This window comes from Ailuropoda melanoleuca, chromosome 2 (assembly GCF_002007445.2).
Source record: "Ailuropoda melanoleuca isolate Jingjing chromosome 2, ASM200744v2, whole genome shotgun sequence".
Taxonomy (NCBI): domain Eukaryota; kingdom Metazoa; phylum Chordata; class Mammalia; order Carnivora; family Ursidae; genus Ailuropoda; species Ailuropoda melanoleuca.
In genome coordinates this window covers 106,682,375-106,703,857 of record NC_048219.1, presented here as the reverse complement: position 1 = coordinate 106,703,857, position 21,483 = coordinate 106,682,375, and the positions used below count along the sequence as shown (strand labels likewise).

General features: G+C 42.2%; 1 long non-coding RNA gene across 1 annotated transcript in view; it reads left to right on the top strand.

Annotated features, from left to right (window-relative positions):
- Positions 1 to 20,606, top strand: part of LOC117801062 — a 37,638-nt gene extending 17,032 nt beyond the window's left edge. Inside the window, exons 2-4 of the long non-coding RNA XR_004623444.1 lie at positions 7,998 to 8,077; positions 13,010 to 13,074; positions 20,214 to 20,606. This is a non-coding gene — a long non-coding RNA (uncharacterized LOC117801062). The remainder of the gene's footprint in view (positions 1 to 7,997; positions 8,078 to 13,009; positions 13,075 to 20,213) is intronic.
- The last annotated feature ends 877 nt before the right edge of the window (positions 20,607 to 21,483 follow it).

The window sequence follows — 21,483 nt, the reverse complement described above, 5'->3', positions numbered from 1 at the left end:
ACCGCATCATACTTTGTCCCAGGCCGGGGCATACACTCATCCACATCTGGTAAATTCTTACCTATCTTTCAGGACCCAAGTCAGGTACCTTTTCTAGAAATCTGCCCCACTTGTGCCCGTTGGGCAAGGCTGCCCACTCCCTCCTCCACATCTCTCCTCTTTTACTGACCTCTAGTTCTGCACCTGCCACATTCTCCTGGAGAAGTTTGTCTTCAAGTATGGCTCCCCACTACAGATCTTCCTTGATTTATGATGGGGTTACGTCCTGATAAACCCACCCTAAATTGAAAATGTCATAAGTCGAAATGCATTTAATACACCTCAACTACCAAACATCATAGCTTAGTTTAGCCTACCTTAAATGTGCTCCGAACATTTATATTAGCCTATAGTTGGGCAAAATCATTTAACAAAAAGCTATTTTATAATGAAGTGTTGTCTATCTTATGTAATTGATTGAATACTGTATTGAAAGTGAAAAACAGAATGGTTGCATGGTACAGAATGGTTTTAAGTGCATTGGTTGTTTGCCTTCCTGATCACATGGCTGACTGGGAGCTGCGGTATCATAAGAGAGTATCATACCATATACTGCTAGCCAGGATAAGATAAAAATTCAAAATTCAAAGCACAGTTTTTACTGAATTCTTTTTAATCTCACACCATCCGAAGTCAAAAATCATAAGTTGAACTACTGTAGGGACTGCCTGTCCATTCCTAGGCCCTTGAAGGCAGAGACTGAATCTTATTTAATTCATGCTAATATTTGGCTTGCATATATTTAGCACTCGAGAAATATCAGGTTTGTTAACTTACAACTGACTAAATTAAACTGAGAGTCCAATTCATACTGGGACAGTGAAGCAAGGGAGAGGCACTTGCACAGGGAGGGGTGAGGTGTTGGATTTTGACTTCTGCCTAGAGTGGGCCCCACATTCCTTTTACAGACCTAATAAGAAAGGAGAGGAAAGAAAAAAAGTCAGGGTTAATATCTCAGCAATGAACTGGGTCATAACGAAGCTGAGGGTATTAAAATTGGTCTTTTCTCTAGGGAGGCAAACTACATAAGTTAATACACTGAACCATGGCCTGAAGAGACCCGAGGCTTTAATAAATAAAGAGCTGCACTGGGCCAAACAAGAATATAACACTGCCAAATGTCCTGGCGTCTCAGTTACAATAACAATGTTTCCTGGGCAAGGGCCAGAGAGTAGCTCAGAGAACATTAAAGAATTTTTGTGCTCCTCTTAAAATCCTCTTTGATTGAAGAGACAGCTTTGGCATCTCCCCAAAGTAAAGTGGATGTCTCCAGTCTGCTCAAGGCTCCTGCTTGACTCTGGCTTGAAAGGAAAGGCTATTTCTGGATCCTTTCTTTCTACACTGTTCTCTCCTCAGTGGCTTCTCCATTTATTTAGGACAAAAAACAAACTGGTGTTCAAGCGATAATTCTGCCGAGTATGGCTGGGCCTTTGTTAACAAGATCTCTTTCATTGGGAAAAAGAGGGTAATCCTGGAGAAGAATGCCCCCTACTACACCATAGAATATTAGAATATTTGAACAAGAAGGGACCTTAGAAGTAATGTCATTCAATCACTTATTTTACAGATAAAAAATCTAAGGTCCAGAGTGATGATCAATCTTGCTCAAAGTCAGAGAGTAGGGACAAAATTGGTTTGGGATTCCAATCTAGAATCTAGAATCTAGGGTTCCAAGCAACACTGCCTGTTCTTGGAAATGCCTCTAACTTTCGATCCATTGATCAATCAAAACTTACCTTAAGCATTTATAAAGGGTACAATGCCTTTCATTTTACTATTAGGAATAAAGTTTAATTTTGACAAACTCACAGTGGGGTAGAGACTTCTAGGGTTTACCCTCATCTGGTTTTCCTTTCCTTTTGGTCACATGAAATGACTAGACTTCTCTGCCCCCCACAATTGGGAAAGATCATCTAACTAGTTATAACCAATAGGCTTTGAGCAGAAAGAAGTAGCTTGTGTCACTTCTGGGCCAAGACAGGAGACCCCGGTTGTGAGACCTCCAGCACTCTTCCCGGTATTGTGACTGAGGAGGCTCCTGGTCAAGCCTTCCATGAGCCTGGATCTTGAATGATTACATGGAGCAGAGTTCTCTGCTGACCCATGTGAGATCTATAACATGTGTGAGGAACCTTTATTGGGTAAATCACCAAGATTTGGAGGCTGTTTGTTATTGCAACATAAACTTAATCCATCTGGCCTAATATGGGATGAGAAATGGTGAACATTAATTTATAATAACGTTTAAATGGTTATAAGAGCTTTTTCCCTGGGATCAAATTTTGATATCAATGTATAGGGAGGATGAGACAAAGACCTTTTCTTCTAGAATTTTATAATCTAGTGTTGGAAAGAGAATGTGTATAAATAGTTACCTGGGATGTTATGAAAACTGCCTTTGAAGAGCGCAGAAAATCTGTTTTGGGGGAGGGAGATGATCCTCCACGGATAGGAGACATCATGAAGACTCAATGCTCAATGAACGTTAATTGAGCTCCTCTTACCTGCAGGCATTGAAAGAAGAGGTCTTGAGAGAGACTGGATTTAGAACTTCTGAGAAGTTAGGATCATTCAAAATCTTACTGGGAAAGGAAGAAATCCACTTCATTTATGTTTTTAACAAACTTGCATTGAAATTTCTTGATATTCTGGAATTTGATGTTGAAAATCACTTTGAAACAAAAACAGAAGCCTCAGGTCTCTATTTTCTGAAAGTTTAGAAAGAATGGCATTAGTATGGTTGTTTGAAAAAACCCTGGTCCAGACAGGACTCAGACTCTACATTGACTGTGTCAATTTGGGCAAGTTATTTAGTATCTCTGTACCTTACCTTCCATGTCTGTAAATACGAGAGATGGCCCAAATCAATGTTTTCCGCTATGTGTTTTCAAAGTGTGTACAGTGAAACACGTGTTTCCCAGGACACTTGAAGGAAAAGGCTTCTGAAGTCATATAACTTTGGGAAATTCTGTCCCTTCAATGGACCTGAGATCCCCTCCTGGAGATTTGTGGAGGTGCCCATTAGCTTAGGAAAGTCTCTAAAAAGTCCTCCCACAAAGAAATTTGTTTTGATTTGTTTAATCTAGTATTTCTCTAATTTATTTGACCATAGATCCACTCTCTCACCCCAAACTAAAAGCAAAAAACATTTGTTAGTATCACCTGGAACAATTACTGTTTGACATACTCCTTGGAAAATGCTGATCACTGACCAGCATGATTTTGTAACATGAAGATGTTCCCTTCGTCTTCTAGCTTCTCACAGCCTCAGCAAATTATTTTTCACTTAACATCTTCAACTTTTCTGTGAAGAGCAGTATGTAAATAATCATAGATCAGACTAGTGTTCTTTGTTCCATACTCATTTTTAAAAAGGTAGGTTAGAAAAATAAATCTTTTACATTTGATGGCTGTTCTGTACTTTTCACAAATTCATTATTTCCTGCTGGCTTTACATTATGGTGACAGAGGAAAGTGAGAGACACTATTGTCCTTGTTCAAGGTATAAAGCCTCAAATCAAAGACATGTGGCTATTCTCACAGAGTTTACCATCCAGTGAAGTAAAGAGACAAATTAATAATAATAATAATAATAATAATAATGGCCATCACTACAAAACTGTTTATTAATTGCTTAGCCTTGTTCTAAATTCCTCATGCCTACAGGCAAACCTCTGAGGTATAGTGGGTTCAGTGCCAGAACACCACAAGAGAGTGAATATTGCAGTAAAATGAGTCAAGTGATTTTTTTTTGTTTTCCAGTGCATATAAAAGCTGTGTGTACACTATACTGTAATCTATTAAGTGTGCAATAGTATACTGTTCAAGAAAACAATGTATATACATTAATTTAAAAAACTCTTAATTGCTAAAAAAAAAATACAAACCAACATCTGAGCTTCCAGTGAGTTCTAATCTTTTTGCTGGTGGAGGGTCTTTGCTTGGATGTTAATGGCTGCTGCCTGATGAGGGTGGTGGTGGATGCTGAAGGTTGGGGTGGCTGTGACCATTTCTTAAAATAAGGCAACAATGAAGTTTGCTGCATGGATTGACTCCTGCTCTTGTGAATGATTTCTCTGTAGTATGTGATGCTATTCATCAGCGTTTTACGCACAGTAGAACTTAAAAAACGGAAGTCGATTTTCTCAAACCCTGCTGCTGCTTTATCAACTAAGTTTATGTAATAGTCTAAATCTTTTGTTGTCATTTCAACAACCTTCATAGCATCTTCGCCAGGAGTAGTTTCCATCTCAAGAAACCACTTTCTTTGCTCATCCGTGAGAACTCAGCATCCATTCAAGCTTTATCATGAGATTCCAGTAATTCATCACATCTTCAGGCTTCACTTCTAATTCTAGTTCTCTTGCTATTTCCACCATACACAGTTACTTCTTCCACTGAAGTGTGGAACCCTCGAAGTCATCCAGGAGGTTGGAGTCAACTTCTGAACTCCTATGAATGCTGACAAATTAACCTCTTCCCGTGAATCACAAATGTTCTTAATGGCATCTGGAATGGTGAATCCTCTCCACAGGTTTTCAATTTACTTTGCCCAGATCCATCAGAGGAATTGCTATCTATGGTAGTTATAGCCTATGAAATGCATTTCTTAAATAGTAAGACTTGAAAGTTGAAATGATGCTTTGATCCATGGGCCCCAGAATGCATGTTGTGTTAGCAGGCACATTTATCTCATTGTTCATCTCTCAGAGCTCTTGGGTGACCAGGTGCATTGTCAATGATCAGTAATATTTTGAAAGGAACCTTTTTTTTCTTAGTAGTAGTTACCAACAGTGGGCTTAAAATATTCAGTAAACCATGTAGCAAACAGATGGGCTGTTATCCAGGCTTTGTTGTTCCATTTATAGAACACAAACAGAGTAGATTTAGCAGAGTTCTTAGGCACCCTAGGATTTTCAGAATGGTAAATAAGCATTGGCTTCAACTTAAAGTCACCAGTCATATTAGCCCTTAACAAGGGAGTCAGCCTGTCCTTTGAAGCTTTGAAGCCAGGCATTGACTTTTCCTTTCCAGCTATGAAGTCCTAGATGCTATCTTTTCCAATAGAAGGCTGTTTCATCTACATTGAAAATCTGTTGTTCAGTGTAGCCAACTTCATTCATTATCTCAGCTAGATCTTCAGGAGAACGTGTTGTAGCTTCTCCATCAGCCCTTCCTGCTTCACCTTGTCCTTTTATGTCATGGAAATGACTTCTTTCCTTAAACTTCATGAGTCAACCTCTGCTAGTTTCCAACTCTCACTTGTCTCAGACTTCACAGCATTGAAGAGAGTTAGGGCCTTGCTCTGGCTTAGGCTTTGGCTTAAGGAAATGTTAAGGCAGGTTTGCTCTTCTATCCAAACCACTAAAACTTTCTCCATATCAGCAATAAGGCTGTTTTGCTTTCTTATCATTCAGTTGTTCACTGGAGCAGCACCTTTCATTTCCTTCAAGAGTTTGTCCTTTGCATGCACCACTTGGCCAACTGTTTGACACAAGAGGCCTCACTTTTGGCCTGTCTCAGCTTTTGACATGACTTCCTCACTAAGCTTAATCATTTCTAGCTTTTGATTTAAAATGAGAGACATGTGACTCTTCCTTTCACTTGAACACTTAGAGGCCATTACAGGGTAATGAACTGGCCTAATTTCAATGTTGTTGTGTTTCAGGGAATAGAGAGGCCTAAGGAGAGGGAGATAGATGCGAGAACAGCTGGTTCATGGAGTAGTTAGAACACACACATTTACCACTGAGTTCATCGTATTATATGGGTGTGGTTCACAGTGCCCCAAAACATTACCTTAGTAACATCAAAGACCACTGATAACAGATTACCATAACAAATGTAATAATAATGAAACTGTTTGAAAGATTGTAAGAATTAACAAAATATGACATAGAGACATGAACTGAACAAATGCTGTTGGAAAAATGGTACCAATGGACTTGCTTGACACAGGGTTGCTGCAAACCTTCAATTTATAATATCTGCAAAGCACAATAAAGTGAATTGCAATAAATTGAGGTATGCCTGTATATTAACTCACTTGATATTCAACAACCTGATGAGGTAGGTACCATATCAACCCCAGTTTTACAGACAAAAAAAAAAAAAAGAAAAAGAAAAAGAAATGCAGTTAAGTAGACTGTTATTCAAGATAACACAGCCAGTAAGCATCAGAACTAGGATTCGAGTTATGGCAATTCAACTCAAAGTCATAGTGCTGAATACTGTCCTATCCTGTCCCTTCTGTGTGATAAATATCGGGATAGATGAGCACAGATATAAGACCTAACTCGGCCAGTGAGTAAGGTCAGAAAAAGTTCCTTGGAAGAGGCTGCACTTGAATCTTAAAAGTTGGGAAAGAATTAGTCAAGCAGAGACTGCAAAAGAGTCTTTCTAGCTAGAAGGAACAGAATACATGTCTGGAGATGAAGCAGCAGGCAGCACTCTGGGCAATTGTATTTAACTTTGCAGGGAAGAAGCATGGTGTGCAGAGAAGGGGCAGTGGGGCAGAGGAGACTGATGAGGCTGGCAGGAGTCAGCACGTTCCAAGGTTCTGACATCTTCTCATAGAGGCAGTGAAGGAAGGCTTTGATGGCTTTTAACTAAGGATGTCCCATACTCAGAGCTCATGTCAATTTGGAAGGGATGACCTTGTGGTCAAAAAATTTGTTTAAGAAGTAAGTAATCCATATGGAAGGTGATGAAGTCTGAAATAAGGAGGGATAGTGGCACAAAAAGGTAGAGACAGATAAGACATATATAGGAAGTGGAATCAAAGGACTATAGGGACCAACTGGGTAAGCAGAGAGGGATGATCGTACACCAGCCCGCCTAGGACAGAGTCTCTAGCGGAGGGTTTCTCAAGGGTTCCTTGATACCACTGATCGTTTTGGCCAGATAATTCTTTATTGAGGAGAGGTATGTGGCTGTCCTATACATTTTAGGATATCTAGCATCATCCCTGGTCTTTACCCACTAGATTCCAGTACCACCCATCCTCTAAGGTCGTGAAAACCAAAAATGTCTCAACAGATTGACAAATGTTTAAGGGTCAAGGTACTGGGAGTAGGGGAGCAGACAAAATCATTCCCAGTAATGTTTCTCAATGTGTGGCCTGAAGACCAGCAGCTTTGGCATCTCCAGGGAACTTGTGAGAAATGCATGTGCTAGAGCCCCAAACCAGGTTTACTAAATCAGAAACTCTCAGGTGGATCCCAGAGATCTTTGTTTGAACAAGCCCTCCCAGGGAAGTTTGAGAACCATTAGTATCGGAGAAGAGGGAGGCAGACAAGGCTGAGGTCAGATGAGGTCAGATGCTATGGACAGACTCGGGTATGTCAGCCCTGAAGAAGGTGTATTCTAAATGGAGATTAGGTTAAATCCTAGCAACCCTGGTTGAAGCAAGCTCAGAGCACTCTTTTCTGAAGCTTGGGTGAAAGGGGTGGAGGGAAAGCTAAAGGATCATGCAGGATCCAAGGAAGGGGATTTATTTTTTGGATGAGGCTTAAATATGTGTACAAGTTTAGGCAAAGAGCCAGGTGAGACAAGGCTTAAAAGCTGAAAAAGAGAGAAGTAGAAGGTCTAGGAGAGATTATTTCAGAAAAAAAGTGAAATTTGTGAGTAAACAATCCAAAATATCAAAAAAGGCAATGACAGAGACCATGGTATGGTTTAGAGTGAAGTCTCATGGGAGAGGTAGGGAAAAGTTCATTATTTGGGTTCAAAGTCAGCCTTGGGAATACACCTGGACCCTGGGAGGGTCTCACTGAAGGTTCAGGGCTGCCCTACACCCATGCAAAATAACTACTGATTCGGGCCAAGGACAAAGAACAGAGTCCTCGATTATCTGGACATACCAATTAAAAGGGACTTCCTTTACTAAATGAATTTCATCACTCAAATTAAGAACAAATTCTTTTTGCACCTGATTGGTCCATTTATCTTGCACACAGATTATGCTTCAGTGGCCTGGAAATGAAGTCCATAAATCACTGTACAATCCTGGATTCTCAGCATGAGAGTACCTTCAAAGGTAAACTGGTCTCTGCCCTCTCTTTGGGCAGGTAAAGCGTCTTTATACTCACCTTCACAGGAATTCAACTGAGCACCCAAGAGAGAAAGAGACTTGCTCAGAGGAACAGAGAGTCACCTTGTTAATACGTTAAGTGTTAAATGATGTGCTTTCCAGGGGAAGGAAGAGACTTGCTCAGAGGAACAGAGAGTCACCTTGTTAATACGTTAAGTGTTAAATGATGTGCTTTCCAGGGGAAGGAAGTCCGTGATCCCCTGGATGACTCAGTGGAGGTTGGGAATAATAGGAATGTCTGTGGAGGAGAGGGTAAGAGGCAACATCTAGCCAGCAGAATTTTCAACTAAGCTTCCAGTAACAGACTTACCCCTTAGTCTTTGGTCAGCCAATGCTGGGTATACCGAGGTGAGCAAGATCTGTTCTTCACTCTCAAGATGCTCACCGCCTAGTGGAAAAGCAAGTGTGTGAGCAAATCGGTGCAATACAATGTGACAGGTGCTGTGATCGTTGCAAATACAGGTGATCTGAGAGTGTACAGTGAGGAGAGGAGAGAGGAGAGAGCCATTCCCAACAGAGAGGAGAGCATGCATGTAGTCCCAGAGGCAAGGATACATGGTGAGTGCAGGGAACAGCACGCAGTGCTCTCTGGCAAGACCTAGGATGCAGGGAGCAGGGGAATGTCAGAGACAGATGGGGTGAGGCCAGGCCACAAGGGGCCACAACAGAGATTCCCAAACTTTCTCAGCTCACTGCTCTTTGAGTATGTCAATTATTTTTCCCCAGGGCCCTGAGGCCCAAAGAAACACCATGTATGAAGTAGTTGGGTCCAAACAGCTTGGTAGGTATTTATGTCCAACAATTATTACCATTTGAAAAAAGTACAAATAAGTTAAAGGAAAACCTAGTATTATCATTCGATTTGTAAAAGATCACAATTCCTTATGAATCGGACATATGTATCTGTTGGACACTATACAATTTCTCAAACCTTGGAATCAGATTGGGAACTGCCATTTTCATTTTCTGCTCCTCATTGAATTTGGGGTGACATTTCCTTGTTATCATCATGTTCACCAAAACCCCAGCTTTGCGAACACATGATATTATCAAAAAGAATACAGTTGGGTCTAACACTAAACTGTGAACTATCTCAGGCTACTGTCCTTCAACATTGAGCCTCGCTGCATTTCCATCAATAAAGGTAAAATGAGTTACCCACAGTGCTCTGAGGCACCCCAGGGCCCAATATGGGAACCCTGGGGCCACAATACAGTTCATGGTTTCTAAAAGAGGTTTAGCAATGAAACCAGGAAACGCAAACCCTGGAGTTAGTAACTGGGGATACTGAGCAATTCTTTACACTTTTAGTGAAAAATGGAAAACTCTTGAACATATGCAAAGCAGATGGAGAAACGAAACATTGGAAGGTAAAGATTACAGCAAAGGAGATATTATGGGCTTCAGAGATTATTTTTCATCTCTTACAAATGGTTTTGGTTTTTGTTATACAGTGATAACCCTCAGCCCTCAGGGTGAGGAGGAAAGCCTGTCGATGGTGACACTTACCCTGGTGAGCCATTATGCTCGCCTTTTTGCTGTTTGGTGGTGGTGTGCTGTGTGCATGCGCATGCGCGTCTTTTCTGGTTCAGCCAAGCATAAACAACTCTGAAGTAATTGCTGTGGACTCTGGGGCTCTTACGCTCCAATCCCCAGCTCTGGGTAAATTGTTAGCAGAATTCTAGGATTTCCAAAGGACTGCAGCAGCAACAAATGTCAAAGAAGACAGAGGAAATTAAAAAAAAAAGAAAGTCAGCAGGCAGCGGAGACATAACTTACCTGCAATAGAAAGACCCCTTCAGTGAAGGAGATAAAGGAGAGAATGACTGACCTTTATTCATGGGAGACGTGATAAAGTAAAAGGAGCTGGTGCCGCTAAAAGCAAGGGGAATGAGAGGCTGCAGAGAGAGCATTTTCCTGTCACTTGGACAGCAGTGACATTATTGAGTCTCTGCCCATGTTGCCTCTGACAGGAATTGTCTCTCCGGGCCGCCTGAGGAATGGGTAGGGACACTCCTACAAAGAACGGGCAGTTGGCTGCATGGAGTGATTAGAAGTCACATAAAGTTCCCAGCCCTGGACCAAAAATAACCTCCCAACAGGCCCGCCACCAAGCCTGAAATGCTCACCATTGTCACCATGCATCCGAATTGGGGCACTGGGTCTCCAGGGCTCCTCTGTTAAAATAGAAAGATGTTATTTTGGAAGGAAAAATCATTAACCCACCCGTGTTTGTCCACTTTGTTAGCCAATATAATTTAATGAATTATATAATAAGTATTTTACCGTATCTAAGGTTATTGTTTCCTGTATAATAGATCATCCCAGAACTCAGTGGCTTAAGTCCATACAAATTTACTGTGTCTCAGTTTCTGTGGGTCAGGAATTTGGGAGGGCTTACCTGGCAGTTCCAGTGCAGGGTCTCTCATGAGGATGTGGTTAGGATGCTGGCGGGTGGGGGTGTGTGTGTTCCGATCTGCATGTGATGCCTTGCGTGCTTCCAAGTTGGCTTATGCATGTGATTCTTATCAGGTAGCCTCAGTTCCTTCCCACACATGCCTCTGTGGGGAGCTGTCTGAGTACCCTCACAATATGGCTGTGGGCTTCCCTCAAGAGTGAGTGATTCCAGAGAGAGGGAGCTGGAATGCCTTCCATGTCCCAGTCTTAGAAGTTATACTCTCACTGCTGGCATACGCCATTCCTTGGGATGAAGTCATAAGTTCAGGCCGTACTCAAGGGGAAGGTTATTAAAGGTAATTAAACTCCATCTGTTGAATGGAAGAGTATCAAAGATTTGTAGACATATTTAAAACTCACCACACCTAATTACCCAATAGCCATGGAAAGATGAGGGATGAGGCAGGTAAGAATATTTTTTCTCAATAGCTTTCTTGTAGTCTGTTTGACATGCCATACAGTTGACCAATTCAATGGTTTTTAGTACAATCACGGTGCCATACAGCCATCACCACTCTCTAATTCCAGAACATTTTCATCACCTCAACAAGGAATCCCATACCCATGAGTGGTCACTCCCATTCCCCTACTCACCTGGCCTTTGGCAACCGCTAATCTACTTTTGGGTTAGGTAAGTTTTGATTGAGAAAGAAAAGATCAGAATAATTTCTGTCCTGGTCTTCCATCTTGCCAAAGCTGGTCAGCGGAGGGCGGACAGAGGCAGGAATCCTCAGGGGACAGCAACAGAGATAGTGCCAGGTTGACCTGTATGCTGCAGGCAGCACTCAGAGCTTACATGGTGGTCTTACACGCTGGTATGAGCAGCAGACCAGCAATGTGACAATGCCAGTGCCTTCTCGGGGGGAGACACGGGCCTGAATGGAGCGCTACAGGTAGAGAGATGCTGACTTGAGCATCAGATCGTCTGTGCTGGGATCCCAGCTCTGCTCCTGACTAGCTTGTGTCTTTTGTCAAGTTTCATTACTTAAATTGAGCTTTCCTTGCAGAATGGTACAGATTCTCCTTTTGGTTTCTCCCCTGCCTACCAGTTCCTAAGACCCACCTTAGAAGTACCATCCTTGCAATTTTGTTGTAAGAATTAGACATATATGGGCCACATTTAGCCTGAGAACTTTGTATATTGCATGTCTCCAATAGAGGATGGTTTTACTACTACTATTTGTAAGGTTGCTAGGGAATAACCTGGATTGAGGCTGGGAACCTCTCAGTAACCTCTGGGGCATTTTGGGATAGGAGTCCAGGCGAGTCCTCTTTGGATTAGCTTACTGCAGGTTAAGACACACCGGCCCTCTCTCGCCTCCCCTGGGGCTGCTCCAGTCTTTCTTTTGAATGGAGGGTGAATCTGAGAAGCTGTTTTGCTCTCACTGAGCTGTGGAAGTACAGTAAGAGCTTAGACATACTGCTGTATGCGTGTATACATTATATAAAAGTTGGTTTCTTCCCTTTTCAACGCACACCATTCAACAAGCCCAGATATACATAAACACTTTGCAGTGTTAACAGAGAAAAATACCTACAATCCGAACAAATAAGCAGCTTGGCGCAGCTGCGGAGGCAGCATGGGAGGAAGACCCATAGCTGGACAGGCTCTCTCCCTGGCCTCCTGTTCCAGACCTGTGCACTGTCAAGGGTACTGTTACACAGGCCCACAGCCTCTGCTGCCCTGCTTGGTGCCATCATCCCCAGGCACACCTCATGGCAGAGAAAGTACCACGAAGAGAAGCTTCACTTTGAGGAAAGAGAGACAGCTTGTCTCTCTGTGAAACTTCCTTCCCATGGCTGGCATTTCCCTGGCATGGAGTGGGCACAGAGAATTTCCTCACAACCTCGACATGCTTCCTTCTATGCATGGTTGGGGGATCAGCTCTGTAAGGAACTCCCGAGCAGGCCACTTTCTGACCTCCTCTCACCCAGGCCTCACCCAGGCCCCACCCCCCCACAACCAACCACTCACTCTCATGCTCCCACATTTAATTTCCTTCATAGCACTATATCTCAAAAATTTTTATTTGCTTATTTGTTCAATCTTTCCATAACAGGAGAGCATAAGGTCCACTGGCGTGGGGGAATTTGCCATCTTTCTATCCAGCATCCCAGTTTCTGGAACTCTGTGTGATGTACAGCATTTGGCACATGGTGCTGAGAGAATGAATAGAGCCAGTCAGCCTATCTCATTTGATTCTTCCAAAACCTGAGAGAACCACTTTTCTTGGCTTTATTTTATAGCTGGGGAAACTGAGGGTCCTGATTCATGAATGACTTGTCTGAAGCCACACAGCTAGTAAGAGAGGGAGCCAGAGTCTGAATCAGCTTCTGACTCCAGATCCTTTGTTCTTTTTTCAAATCCTGCTACAATGAATGTACATCCTGCATACCCCATGATGATGTTCCTGCTTCTAGAAAATCATCCCTCCGCAGCTGTTCAAGGTTGATGGACTACTTGCACCATGTTTTCTTCCTCAGCAGTAAGTTTCATCTTTCTGATTATGTCTCATAAGAAAGCCACCAAAGGAAAGTGTGTTCTGGTTGTCATAAGATTAGATGCATAATCCTTTCCATATATATATATTTTTAAACTGCCATTAAGAATTCGTTGGGGGGTGCCTGGGTGGCACAGCGGTTAAGCGTCTGCCTTTGGCTCAGGGCGTGATCCCGGCGTTATGGGATCGAGCCCCACATTAGGCTCCTCCGCTATGAGCCTGCTTCTTCCTCTCCCACTCCCCCTGCTTGTGTTCCCTCTCTCGCTGGCTGTCTCTATCTCTGTCGAATAAATAAATAAAATCTTTAAAAAAAAAAAAAAAAGAATTCATTGGAACTTATATGGAGTGATCTCCAAAATATGAGTGAAAAAAGCAAGATGCAGAACACTGGTGGAAAGCTGCTGTTTTGGTAAAAAAAAAAAAAAAAAAAAAAAAAAAGGAGGAAAGACCATTCAATCCCACAATTACACTCCTTGGTATTTACCCAAATGAGTTGAAATTTTATGAACACATGAGAACCTGGACATAGATGTTTATAGCAGCTTCATTCATAATTGCCAAAGCTTGGAAGCAATCAAGATGTCCTTCAGTAGGTGAGTGGATAAATAGACTGTGGTCCATCCAGACAAGGGCACATTATTCAGTGCTAAAAGAAATGAGCTAGCAAGCCATGAAAAGACATGGAAGAACCTAAAATGCATATTACAAGTGAAAGAAGCCAATCCGAAAAGGCGACATACTGTAGGGTTCCAACTATATGACATTCTGGAAATGCCCAACTATGGAGACAGTAAAAAAAAAAAAAAAAATTCTGTGGTTCCCAGGGAGTCAGTGGGGAATACGGGGAGCACAGGGAATTTTTTAGGTCAGTGAAACTATTTTGTTTAATACTATAAAGATGGATACATGATAGGCATTTGTCAAAACCCATAGAATGTACAACACCAAGAGGGAACCCTAATATAAACTATGGGCTTTGAGTGATAATGATGTATCAATGTAGGTTTATCAGTTACAATGAATGTACTACCTGGAAGGGGATGTTGGTTACAGGGGAGGCTCTGCATGTGTGGGGGTGTGGGGTATATGGGAAATTTCTGTACCTACCTCTCAGTTTTGCTCTGAACCTAAAAATGCTCTAAGCTTCTACTTATAAAATAAGTCACAGAGATGAAAAGTGCAGCATAAGGAATATAGTCAATAATATTGTAATAACATCCCATGGTAACAGCAGCTACACTTACAGTGGTGAATATTGAGTAAGGTATAAAATTGTTGAATCACTATGTTGTACGCCTGAAACTAATATAACATTGTTGATTATATTTCAATTTTTTAAAAAAAGGGAAAAAAAGTCCATTTTAAAAAATTTAAAAATAAGATTTAAAAAGGGAAGGAAGGGAACACTTAAACATGTTTACTTATGTATTCATTTAATTTTTCTGGCAGGATATGTAAGAAATTAATTACATTAGTGATTTCCAGTGAAGTAATTATGTACCTGGAGTCATGGATAGGGGAAAACTTTTCATTGCGAGTCCTTTTGTTCCTTTTAAATCTTATAGCATGCAACTAAGTTATATACTCAAAAATAAAATACCTTCATCTACAGACACCATGATCACACCCAGACAGAATCTGCTTTAGCTAAAGTCTCATGATACAGGTGACTTACAAATACTCAGTTTGGGCTTCCCTTGCCTTTCCAACAAAAAATGGCAGGACAACAGAATCCTGGCTGGGGACTAGGGGCAGATCCCATGTCAGCTGTACCCAGCAGACACATCCAGACAAGATGACCGTCCCTGCAGGATGTGTGGTTCCCGGCACTGTGAGGGCAAATCCCCCTGGGAGACCCACAGACTATGCTCTGATTCCCCTCTTGCCCTCCAGTCCTCCAGTCCCCCTAATTGGGAATGAAGACCCCTTATCTTGCCATCTTGCTGAGGGAGTCTCCTCTTTGGAAAAAATGTGGGAGATAGATGAGGGGGTTGTGGCATGGGTTAGTAGGGGGCAGGCAGGTGGACTCTGGATGGGGGTGATGGGGTAGGTTAGTGGGTGTGGACAGGTGGAGAGTGTGAGGGGTGGTCATATGGGCAGGGGGAGACATGCTTAGATGAGTGGATGGGTGTGTAGGGGGGTATGGACTAGAGATGGGGAGCTATAAGTAGAGATGGGGCTGGGGCAGGTGCTTGGGGCAGGTGCTTAGGGCAGCAGTTGCTTTCTCTAAAAGCAAAGCTCTTTCAATATTTTTTTCCCACCAGGTAATTTGTTGATATGCTGGTTGTTAGCCTTATGCTGAAAAAAATCATAACAAGAGCATGTGACACCAGACAAAGTTGGCAAAGAGAGTTGTTGCTCTTTTTTTTTTAACCTGTTCACTTTCCCTTCAACTATGAAGCCAGTGTCCTCGTTGTCCCTAACCCTAAGGCTGGAACCTGCCCGCTCCTCTGCCTGGCTCCCATCCCAGTATTTTTCTTTTTGTGTAAAAAGTGGTGAGAATTACCACACTCAGCTTACGATCCCCTTTCCCCCTCCTAGTCTCTCCTTTTCTAGATGACTAGCAGCCCTTCCATGCTGTCCTGGGTTAGAAAGCCGAGCAGCTTACACAAGACTGAGAACTGAAGGCAGATAATTTCCTGTTTATGGCAACTCCTCTTCCCAGGACGTGAGAGCATGCTAGGGGCCTCACCGCCACTTGAGGACTCCAAACATTCCCCAGAGATCCCTTAACCAGCCAATGCCATAGCCACTTGAGTATCCACTAAGCTCAGTGCCCTCTCTCAGGCACTGGTGGGGCAGGGGCTAAGAATCAGAGGGAAAACGCCATTGTCTGAGGAAGTCTTAATTCAGATAAGGGAGGCGCACATCATACTTAAAAAACCCCTAACATAATAACATAGTGCACGAGTAGCAGAAGCACAAGTGTGCAGCTAATTACAGATAGGGAAGCAGATGGCCTAATCCTCTTGGACTATATGAGGAAAACCTCCACAGAACAAGGTTAAGTAACCTCTGGCAGATGGCAGAAAGGCAGGCTTCAGCTCCTGTCTCATCTGTCCTCCCTACTCTTTGAAGGCTAGAGAAGTTCTCCATCATTAGCACGTCAGAGCAATAGCTTCAAACAAAGGGAAAGCCCCCCCCCCCCTCCACTTTTTGGCAACTTGAAATATTGAGAGGATAAGAGAGGTTGAGGGGGAGGAAATGCTTTCCTGTATTTCCTCTGCCCTTCCGATTTGGAAGCATTCTACCCTCTGGCTGTCTCCGGTTGTGTCTGTCCCACTAAACATGTTTGGGAAATGTCTGTCTGGCACTTCTCCCTCACGTTGATTAGTGTGGGTGGTAGAACCATGGTCCCCTAAACATGTTCCTGTCCTAATCCCAGGAACCTGTGAAGATGGTAGGATACCTGGCAACGGGGAATTAAAGGAGCAGATGGACTTCAGCTTATTAATCAGCTGACCTGAAGAAAAGGAGATTATCCTGGATCGTCCAGGGGGCCCAGTGTAATCATGGGGTCCTTAATGTGGAAGTGGGAGGCAGGAGAGTCAGCACCAGGGTGATGCAGATTGAGAAGGACTCAACCTGCCATTGCTGGCTCTGAAGATGGAGGAAGGGGCCACTAGCCAAGGGCTGCTGGTGGCTTCTAGAAGCTGGAGAAGGCAAGAAGAAGGATTCTCTCCTAGGGGCTCCAGAAAAGATTGCAGCCTTGCTGACACCTTGATATTAGCTCAGTGAGATCCACTTAAGGCTTCTGATCTCCAGAACTGTAAAATAATCCATTTGACTATTTTCAACCACCAAGTGTGTGGTAAGTTGTTACAGCTGCAGCAGAAAATGAACAGAATTAGAAAATGTGATCCTGTTTGAGTCAGGTCAAGGCAAGGCCTGCCTCCAAAGTCTTCCTGTTGGGGGTCAGCTCCATCAACATCATCTACAAAAGAGGGTGAATCCCACCCACTGGCTTGAACTGGGGCAGTGGGAAAGGGTCTAGAAGACCTAAAGGGAGTCTCTGAACTTTTGCTCCCGATGTCTTAGGGTGAGATGAAACAAAATGGTGCCCGATATTTGTAAGAGGAGGTGGCAGGAGCATTTTCTTAGAAGTCCAGGCATTAAGACTTGGGGTCAGTTATGGGAGAAAGAAGGGCATAAACTCACGTGGCAGAGGCAGAGTGTGTTTTGGCCTAAAGTTTGACAAGGACCTAGGGAGGTGGAGCCTGGGGAAAGATGCCCCAGCCTGAGGGATTCCCAGGGGCTGGGGAGCTCTAAAGGGGGAGATGCATATCCGCTGTTAGAAAGAACAGTCTTAGCCTGAAGGATTCACTAGCACACAATACAGAGTTTCATTTGAAGCTCAGAATTTCTTGGGAATTACAAACCTAAACCTTGTGGATTCATCAAAAAGCAGTAAGACCACTAAATTGTGTGACGGCTATAACTTCTAAAAATCCAGCAGAAACTCATTACTAATTCATTCCTAGAATCAGGTTTTTAGAATCCCTGTCTTCAATGCTCGTGAGGTACAGGATTGGGCCTTAAAGCTGTTTATCTTTCCAAAGTAAAGGCAACATATCATGTGTTCAAACCTCTTCTATTCCTCAACCTTCCCCACTGACTCCACCTTCTTTCCTCAGGAAAACAGTGGGGAGTGTGGAGAGGAGAGGAAGGGCCAGCATTGGCTGGAACCCAGAAAAGCATATCTCTCACCCTGCTGCTCAGTGGAGGGGATCTCTGCTTAGTGTTGTAGGAAGCATAACCCCTAAGGTGGGTGGAACACGTTTTGGCAGGCACGCATATGTGACAGCTGCAGCAATTCTATGGAACATACTTTGGATTTCCTTTAGCTAGAACGCAACCCTTAGGTTTGGAACTTCTAGAAGCAGAACTCATGTCTGTTCACATTTTTTCACCCCACCCCACCCCACCCCACCCCTCCATCCCCAGTGCCAAGGAGTGTTGGGCACAGAAGGACATACCATTAAACCCTTGCTAAATTTCATGGAATTGAAGGTGCAACCAGGGTCCTCTCTCTCTCCCAGCAACTATGACTGAAGATCTCTCTTCCAACAGATTCCAAACTTCTCTCCATACCAGGTCACAGGAGTTTAAATGAGATAATATAGCATTAATGTAAATTAGAGAAGATGTCATTAAGTGAATACTTCCAGTAGGAACACCATTGGATGGCTAACAACTTTGGAATATAGTCTAACTTCTTAGTAAAGCAAATTTATGATAACTGAACTTGTCTTCTGTCCCAACCATACTTCTTCAGTTTCTCCCCTTTCTTCGTACATACCCACTGAATGACCCAGGCCTCTGAGCACACCAGATTCATTTTGGCTGTTCCTCTGCCTGGAATGCCTCCCCTGAATTCCCTTTCCTCACCTACCTGTCAAACTCCCATTCATTTTCTAACACAATTTGTACACAATGTCTACCAGGAGACCTGTCCTGATGCTCAGGTGCCTCTTCCCCATGCGCTTCCATCCCAGTGACTGCGACCTGCTTCAAGCACAATTAGTACTCTTCATCTTCAGGGACTGGGTCATTTATCTCTGTACCATCACATACTAACAAAATGCCTAACATGTAGTAAATTCTCACTAAATGTCTACTGAGTGACTCTATGTGAGCCCCTACTACTGACTGACATATTTTACTATGGACCTCACATTATGCTAAGCTTAATGTATATACTGACTCATTTAGTCACTCCAACAGTCATATAAAGTTATTTATTCTCCCACTCTACAGATTGAGCAACTGGGCCTGGAAAAAAATGAATAATTTCCTGAAGTTTTCCTAGTCAATAGGTAGAAAAGCCAACATTCAAATCCAGTGTCTCAGATTCTGTGGGTCTTCTAAGGTTCCTAAAAGGGTGATAGGCTATTGCTTTAGTTTAAAATAGAAAAGATTAAACACCCAAAAAACAAATAATCCAATTTAAAAATGGGCAGAAGACATGAACAGACATTTCTCCAAAAAAAGACTTCCAAATGGCCAATAACGCATGAAAAAATGCTCTACATCACTTATCATCAGGGAAATGCAAATCAAACATATAATGGGATACCACCTCATACCTGTCAGAATGGCTAAAATCAACAACACAAGAAACAACAGGTGTTGGTGAGGATGTGGAGAAAAAGGAACCACCTTGCCCTGTGGTGGGAATGCAAACTGGTGCAGCCGCTCTGGAAAACAATACGGAGTTTCCTCAAAAAGTTAAAAATAGAACTGCCCTACAATTCAGCAATCACACTACTGGATATTTACCCAAAGAATACAAAAACACTAATTCAAAGGGATACAAGCACCCCTATGTTTATGGCAGGATTATTGTAAAAGTCAAGATATGGAAGCAGCCCAAGCGTCCTTTGAGATATTTTTATATTTATATATATAAATAAATATATATAATGGAATATTATTTAGCCATAAAAAATAAAATAAAAAAATCTTGCCATTTGCAACAACATGTATGAATCTAGAAGGTATAATGCTAAGCAAAATAAGTCACTCAGAGAAAGACAAATACCCTGTGATTTCACTCATATGTGGAATTTAAGAAACAAAACAAATGAACAGGGGGAAAACATACATATATATATATAGAGAGACAAACCAAGAAACAAACTTGTAACTATAGAGAACAAACTTATGGTTACCAGAGGGGAGTTGGGAGGGAAATGTGTGAAATGGTGGATGGGGATTAAGGAGTGTACTTGTGATGAGCACCGGGAGTTAAATAAAAACTTAAAAAAATAAACTAGAAAAGATTAGAGTGACAGATCACATTATTTTTCCCACTTGTTCTTCAATCCACACCCTTTGACGTGTGAGTATATAGTTCCTACCATGAGAAGTGAAGTTTATTTTTTTACTCCATTGATATTGGGCTTAGCCATGTGATTTGCTTTGACCAAAGGAATGTTTGTGGATGGAAAGTGAACATAGAATTTATTTTATTTTTTAATATAAAATAAGTATTTTATTTAAACTAAAAATACCAACTCCCCCTCCCCCTGCCAAAAACCCAGTTCATCCATAGAGTGAGCACAGACTTTAAATCTATTGGTAGGCATGGGTTCATTCTCTGTGTTCTCGCTTTTCCCCACCAGAAAACCACCGGAAACCACTGATTTGAGGAGAATGAGAGACAAATGGAGCAGCCCTGGTCCCCACCCACAACTTTATGCCAACATAGCTGAGGTCAATCTAACAACCTACAGATGCCTGAGCAAGAAATAAATCTGTTATGTCACTGAATTTTGGGATTGTTTATTAGGCAGCATATTTTGGGCAATAGCTGATGAATGCAGTTAAGAACATAACTTTATAGACATAAAATAGAATACCATAATATTTCCTTTCGATGAAGACTAAAAAAGGGCCTCTATCTTTTAGATACATAGAAGAATTTGTTGACGATAACTGTGTTGTCCTAGATTGGTTAATTGGGGAACACTGGAAGATTTTTTTCCAGGATAGCTTAATGAAGAGTCATTTTTCTGGAATAATGCAGACTCAGACATGGTAAGAGAATAAGCAATAGGTCTTTTAAAAATCCCTTCAAACCCTGCAGATTTTGTTGGCCTGTAATGATTTAGAAAAGGAATTTAAAGTTTTTGAAGGCACAAATATATAACCTTTAAAAAAAAAAACCTTTAAACTGGCAACCTTTTGATTAAGTGGCAAAATTGTACTATTTACTTTCTGGGAAGGTTGGGAACAACTGTACCACTCCACAGTTTAGTTAGAAGTGTAAGTTAGAGGCCAAAGAAAAGAAAGGATTTGGATTTGGGAAAAATATGCACACACAGACTATGAATGTTCACATCACTCACACATGCCTCCATTAAAGTCTATGCTTTCGAGCAAGCTTCTGGTGAGTCCTTAGTTTGAAAAACCCTTCTCTGGGCTTTCTGGGGAGGGATGTCAAGCTCAGAGTGGTGTGGTTCACAACAGGTTCCTCTTCTTGGAGCTCAGTCCTGGCCTTTCTCCGGAGCTGTGTCAGCTTCCTTCTTAGACACCAGGAGGGAGATTGAATGTTTGCGGTCAGCCACGGCAGACTAGCAAAGCATCCACTGTGTAAATGCCTCAGCACCGGTGAGCCTTATGATAATAAATTTCATGTTGATGAACTCATTGGAAGTGGAGATGAAGATTTTCAACACTTCAGGAGCCTTTCTTTCTCTTCTGTGATTTTTCTTTAATTAATTGGACAAGTTCCTTCTTCCTCCAAGCCCCCAAGTGCAGCCAGTGAGAGAATTAAAGAGAATTGTTAAGATTTATAGCACCGCAGTCTGACCTACTTTGGAGCAAGCACATTCTGGGGAGGAAAGGAGCCCAGATTTTAACTATCTGTTTTCTTTGTGTCTAAATCCTTCT